The sequence below is a fragment of the Mytilus trossulus genome, chromosome 11, assembly GCF_036588685.1.
Source record: "Mytilus trossulus isolate FHL-02 chromosome 11, PNRI_Mtr1.1.1.hap1, whole genome shotgun sequence".
NCBI classification, from domain to species: domain Eukaryota; kingdom Metazoa; phylum Mollusca; class Bivalvia; order Mytilida; family Mytilidae; genus Mytilus; species Mytilus trossulus.
Window position 1 is genome coordinate 49,193,494 of NC_086383.1, and position 7,819 is coordinate 49,201,312.

Consider the following 7,819-nt stretch of genomic DNA (forward strand, 5'->3'; position numbering starts at 1 on the left):
ATATTAGAAATTATTTTAAATTAAGCAATGTATCTCCCTCATGCAAAGCTCTGATTCCTTTCACTGATTTTGGCTATTCTTTTTGGACCTTTTGGATTATAGCTCTTCATCTTTTATATAAGCTTTGGATTTCAAATATTTTGGCCACGAGCATCACTGAAGAGACATGTATTGTCGAAATGCGCATCTGGTGCAAGAAAATTGGTACCATTAATTTTATTACTACCACTGGGTCGATGCCTCTGCTGGTGGACTATTAGTCCCCGAGGGTATCACCAGCCCAGAAGCCAGTACTTCGGTACTGGCATGAAAATACGGATTTTTTGTGTGATTAAAATTTGCTGTTACAAAATATTAGAAATTATTTTAAATTAAGCAATGTATCTCCCTCATGCAAAGCTCTGATTCCTTTCACTGATTTTGGCTATTCTTTTTTGACCTTTTGGATTATAGCTCTTCATCTTTTATATAAGCTTTGGATTTCAAATATTTTGGCCACGAGCATCACTGAAGAGACATGTATTGTCGAAATGCGCATCTGGTGCAAGAAAATTGGTACCGTTAATTTTATTACTACCACTGGGTCGATGCCTCTGCTGGTGGACTATTAGTCCCCGAGGGTATCACCAGCCCAGTAGCCAGTACTTCGGTACTGGCATGAAAATACGGATTTTTTGTGTGATTAAAATTTGCTGTTACAAAATATTAGAAATGATTTTAAATTAAGCAATGTATCTCCCTCATGCAAAGCTCTGATTCCTTTCACTGATTTTGGCTATTCTTTTTGGACCTTTTGGATTATAGCTCTTCATCTTTTATATAAGCTTTGGATTTCAAATATTTTGGCCACGAGCATCACTGAAGAGACATGTATTGTCGAAATGCGCATCTGGTGCAAGAAAATTGGTACCATTAATTTTATTACTACCACTGGGTCGATGCCTCTGCTGGTGGACTATTAGTCCCCGAGGGTATCACCAGCCCAGAAGCCAGTACTTCGGTACTGGCATGAAAATACGGATTTTTTGTGTGATTAAAATTTGCTGTTACAAAATATTAGAAATTATTTTAAATTAAGCAATGTATCTCCCTCATGCAAAGCTCTGATTCCTTTCACTGATTTTGGCTATTCTTTTTGGACCTTTTGATTTATAGCTCTTCATCTTTTATATAAGCTTTGGATTTCAAATATTTTGGCCACGAGCATCACTGAAGAGACATGTATTGTCGAAATGTGCATCTGGTGCAAGAAAATTGGTACCGTTAATTTTATTACTACCACTGGGTCGATGCCTCTGCTGGTGGACTATTAGTCCCCGAGGGTATCACCAGCCCAGTAGCCAGTACTTCGGTACTGGCATGAAAATACGGATTTTTTGTGTTATTAAAATTTGCTGTTACAAAATATTAGAAATTATTTTAAATTAAGCAATGTATCTCCCTCATGCAAAGCTCTGATTCCTTTCACTGATTTTGGCTATTCTTTTTGGACCTTTTGGATTATAGCTCTTCATTTTTTATATAAGCTTTGGATTTCAAATATTTTGGCCACGAGCATCACTGAAGAGACATGTATTGTCGAAATGCGCATCTGGTGCAAGAAAATTGGTACCGTTAATTTTATTACTACCACTGGGTCGATGCCTCTGCTGGTGGACTATTAGTCCCCGAGGGTATCACCAGCCCAGTAGCCAGTACTTCGGTACTGGCATGAAAATACGGATTTTTTGTGTGATTAAAATTTGCTGTTACAAAATATTAGAAATTATTTTAAATTAAGCAATGTATCTCCCTCATGCAAAGCTCTGATTCCTTTCACTGATTTTGGCTATTCTTTTTGGACCTTTTGGATTATAGCTCTTCATCTTTTATATAAGCTTTGGATTTCAAATATTTTGGCCACGAGCATCACTGAAGAGACATGTATTGTCGAAATGCGCATCTGGTGCAAGAAAATTGGTACCATTAATTTTATTACTACCACTGGGTCGATGCCTCTGCTGGTGGACTATTAGTCCCCGAGGGTATCACCAGCCCAGAAGCCAGTACTTCGGTACTGGCATGAAAATACGGATTTTTTGTGTGATTAAAATTTGCTGTTACAAAATATTAGAAATTATTTTAAATTAAGCAATGTATCTCCCTCATGCAAAGCTCTGATTCCTTTCAGTGATTTTGGCTATTCTTTTTGGACCTTTTGATTTATAGCTCTTCATCTTTTATATAAGCTTTGGATTTCAAATATTTTGGCCACGAGCATCACTGAAGAGACATGTATTGTCGAAATGTGCATCTGGTGCAAGAAAATTGGTACCGTTAATTTTATTACTACCACTGGGTCGATGCCTCTGCTGGTGGACTATTAGTCCCCGAGGGTATCACCAGCCCAGTAGCCAGTACTTCGGTACTGGCATGAAAATACGGATTTTTTGTGTTATTAAAATTTGCTGTTACAAAATATTAGAAATTATTTTAAATTAAGCAATGTATCTCCCTCATGCAAAGCTCTGATTCCTTTCACTGATTTTGGCTATTCTTTTTGGACCTTTTGGATTATAGCTCTTCATTTTTTATATAAGCTTTGGATTTCAAATATTTTGGCCACGAGCATCACTGAAGAGACATGTATTGTCGAAATGCGCATCTGGTGCAAGAAATTTGGTACCGTTAATTTTATTACAGCTGATATAATCTATTCTTTTGGTAGAACATTCATAGTACTCCAAAAACGTGTTGATTACTGTGCTTGGGACTTTTTTTGGAAGATACATCGAACCAGTGGTTGTAAATACATTCGACTTAGTATTAGGATTAACATTTTTGTTACGTCTATGATAGACTCATCCGTGACGCTGGAATCAAAATAGTCTATTCATCTGTTTATACTGTTTATCCTTTACATGCATTTTTCATATTGAAATTGAAATAAAATTGTATTTTTATTCCAAATTGAAGCAGAACTACAAAAAAAGTAAAATCATTAAAATACTGAACTCCGAGGAAAATTCAAAGCGGGAAGTCCCTAATGACCAATAATTATCTTCTTGAAAATCATTTTTAATCGAAGTGTAGAGACTATTAACCAATAGATCAAATTGTGTTAGAATCAGGATAAAGGAGAAGGGGCTTTAAGGGGCAAAATTGGCCCAACTTCAGAATCTATTGATATTTCTTTCAATTGATATCTATGATATGGAGCTTATAATACATCAAGAATTTTATAATTATCTCTTACCGTTTTTTTGTTATGACGTCACAAAAATGGTATGCCGACTAAGCTAAAATATCAGCTTTTTTATGTATATGTTATCCTTTTTTATGTATTGTGTACGTTTTACAATAGATTACACAGTAAATAATCAACGTGAATGCATTATTACTAATGAAGCATTGTGTTAATACAATGAAGAATAAAATTGATATAAAATTTAACCATTTAATATCAGTTATATATTTGCTATAGTTACAACAAAATTAACATTCGTTCTATGTATGACTAAATTAGAGGGAATCTACAGTTATGTGTTAAAGTATGTGTTTTCTTTTACCTTGAATTTCCAAAAATGAGTTTATGTGTACTTTTATGTAAGTTCACAATTTCATAAACTATGCATTTCAAGAATTACTCAAATTTATTAAAACTGAAATATTGTTAGCAAATTTATCTTTAGAAACTTTTCACATGTTCTTCATATTAAACTAAAAATACAGTATACAACCCCACAATCGACAAAACTGTTACTACACTAAATTCCGGTATTATGTTATCAATATCAATATTATTATGCCAGTTTGTTGTGACAATTCAGTGTTAGAATTCACCAGTTGAACTATTGTTGGTAATTCCGGCTGGTTAGCATCATGTACATAGACCTTCCATTGCTTTGCTTGATTTCCTTTGCAACTTTGATGCCGGTAAAAACTTAGAAACCATATAACTGACGAAATATAACTATAATTACCAACAATTCGAGCGCCGGCCTTGCAAGTACAGTACCATGTTTTTATGCAGTAGTCATCGTATCTAATCCATAGGTTATGCGTTTTGCTGTTTGTATGTCTGCTTGCCATTTTAACCCTAATAAGTTGATGTCCCTGTTGCATGACTTCATAGTAATCGTCATTTCTAGATGTTCCTCCGTATAACTCTTTGCTAGTTTAACCTGGTATACACCGAATGTTATGTCCCTGATGTCCTCCTCCGACAGCTTCGGAAAATCTTCAACTGAATCGTTGCCATCTATTTTTTGCCACCTACCACTTCTGGAATGTAAGATTTCATTTGCAACCCGTTCCATGAGCTCATTTTTCTTCTTTGACATGTGAAGCATTTTTGCACCTAAGAGAAGGTCATCAGTTTCATTACCAGCATTAAGTGGTGGTCTATACTAATTACATATGGCACTGACAAAACGTGTATATTCACCAGCATACGATATAAGGGAATTTGGTAATACCTTGTCAAGCAATCGCCACTGCTTGATTCTACCATTAACGGACTCAACAACCCAGCGGACCTTTGTTACTAGACGTGTTGTGTTTACGTCTTCAACCGAAGGTTGCTTCTCGTTACGTTTAAGAAAGCTTGGCATTTAAGTTTGAATACCAAATTCTTCTAAGAGGTCGATACTGTCTCGAACATCATCTTTATCGAACCATTCCTTGATTTTCTCCAAGTTATTTTTGAAAATTGAGTTTAACATTTTGGCATCATTGTTTTTGCTGTTACAAAGGTAGGGTCCAATCACACTTACAATGTATCCTGTAGTTGTGACAAACACCATTGGCTTAATCAGGTTGCGAAATTTGTGCATGCTATATGTACTCCGTTGAAATTAAATTTTTCCACTTTTCTGTATGTAAATATATGTACCATCAGTTACGAGTATGGCAGTTGTGTTTGTGAGATCACCAAATAATGTTTGTGCCAGTTGACGAGTATGGTTATGTATAACACTTTCTCGGGATACATGATCAAATCCTAAATATTTTGGTGTAAAGTGCTGTTTAGCTGCATCTCTTGCGGATGAAATAGCTTTCCTGATAGAATCTTTGCTTATATTAAACAAAGTTGCTAATATCTTATTAGACATCCCCGAACGAAGTTTCGTCAAATAAAGGCAACAGTAGTATACCGCTGTTCAAAACTCATATATCCATGGACAAAAAACAAAATCGGGGTAACAAACTTAAACCGATGTAAACGCATTAAACATAAGAGGATAACAACGACACAACACTGAAATGTAACACACACAGAAACGGACCAAGCATCAGACAAAATCCCACGAGAACAACAAACATAACATCAAAACCAAACACATGAATTTGGGATAGACAAGTACCGTGACACGTCTTATCGCAATGTGAATCTACACTCAAAAATAAGAGAATACATACGACGCAACGCCAAAATGTAACACACACAGAAACGAACAACAATACAACAATGGCCATCTTCCTGACTTGGTACAGGACATTTTTAAAGGAAAAAATGGTGGGTTGAACCTGGTTTTGTGGCATGCCAAACCTCGCACTTTAATGGCAATGTTAAATATAACATTGAAATGACAACATAATATTACAGGACTGCAATACAAATAAATAGGAGAACATATTAGACAAAGAAACACATGATTAATAGATAGCAAAAAGCATAAGGTTTAAAATTCAGTACGCCAAAAACGCGCCTCGTCCACACAAGACTCACCAGTGATGCCCAGATATAAAAGATCGAAAGTGAAAAAAAAGTACAAAGTTGTACAGCACTGAAGATCAAAAGTTGAAAAAAATTGTGTCAAATACGGCTATGTTTTTATGCTTGGGATAAGAACATCCTTATTATTTAGAACAATTAATGATATTGCAAACAGTAAATTTTATCAAATGAATATAAAAGAGATATACATAATGAAACTAAAGTATTAACTGATTACAGAAAACTAAACCCGAATACATAATGCTAAGACCAACACAGAATAGACACAATCGACTCAGTACAGGCCTCAACGCAATAAATCATAGAAATGACGTCACATACGATGGCGAAAAGGCACAAAAAATACGTTACATTTGAATTAATGAAAATATACCAATACATGTTCTCATGCTTCGTACTCGGGTATCTCTTATAGCTGAGTTTGGAATGCGAGAACATATGTCTTCAAAATCAGTTATTGTTAAGCCAGTCAAATTTCGAAAGTCTGTGTCATTTATAGAAGATGATTTATCAAAATCAATTCTTGCGTTTTTATTTTTTAATGCATGTTCTCTTATAGTATCCATCAATTCAAGTATTTCGCTGCGATTGAAGTCAGAAACAGTATACACACTAGTTATGTCTTCGTTAGCTTCTTTTGTAAAACCTTCAGTACATAAATGACGAGGACAGCACCGTGATCCGGCAGGAATAATTATATTCTTTTCCAAAAATGTATTACATTTATCGTGCTTCTTGTGGAACAACCACAAGTTTTGGACCACGCTTTTTGCAAAGACAACATTGTGCATGACCTTTAGTTGTTGAAGATATCGGAAGAGATATTGATAAAGGAGAACTTAATTTTGCTCCTTTAGGTGCGGATGGTGGCCTAAAATTAGGATCATTTGTATTTGTATCAGTTGTAAGAACAGTGGCTGTATTTACCTTTGCTTGTCCTTCTCTGTAATATTTCCGTCAACAAGTATCACAGATAACATCATCATCATTAGGTAAAACAAGGAAATTCTTACTGAGAAAATTGCGCAGATTTTTATTTGTTTCTCAACACAAAGGTCTTCTGTTTCCGAGTTTGATTCTTTTTTTCACACAATATACATTTAGAATCTGTTCGTCCCTTTCTTATTTTATCCATTCTGAAAAAAACATAAGAGGATACAATTAATATTTGGTACATTTAATTGCAAAATCTATTCATCTCCTAAAAAATTTCATTGCAATCTTTTTTTGGCAAGTATTTATGTGTTAACTGTATTTCAAAATCTAACGTTAGCATGCACTTTAAAAACGGTGTTTAGATCCTAAACACAATTCTTAGCACAATGTGTTTAGGGTTGTGTTTAGAATCGTGTTTAGCTTTAAAAAAATGTGTTTAATTTCTATACACTTTCATTTTTAAACGTGTTTAAATTCACGGAAAACTTAAATATTATGTGCTTACTGAAAAATGTGTTTAGAAATTAAACACAATGCTAAACACGTTTAGGTCTAAACATGTATCACAAGTGTTTAAATTCTAAGCACGATTTTTACAGTGTGATAATTGAAGTTGATTGAAGGGAATAGAAATAACCATGTTTATAAAATATAGGCGAAATGATTTTTACAATGTGGTGTGCAAAATAGCCCTATATCAAATGTGGAGGCGAATGAATAAGCCAGCAGACCATGCAACTACAGAGAATACCAGAACATTTTCGACACCAGACAAGCCCGGTATTATAATGAATGTTCAACTAAAATTGTTTTTTTAAGTTACAGTCATTTTGTTTTATGTTTGTTATTCACATAACACATTATTTTGATCAAACATAACAATTTATTTTTAAGATGAAACTCTGTCTTCCACTCTTCTTAATAGCGTAGATTATAGAAGTCAGTGCATCAAAATTTCCATAAGATTTTCCATAGTAAAAATAACATTCTAAGTTGCCAAATTCATTTCTGTGTTTAGTTATATGAATAAAATGAATGTATTAATGTTTAACATCCAGTGGCAATTATTTCAAACATTTTCAGACTATAACATAATGTAATCCATATTTTGTAATTTTACATCTGGATGCTGCACATAAATAAATAATTTTAAATCTGGTTTCA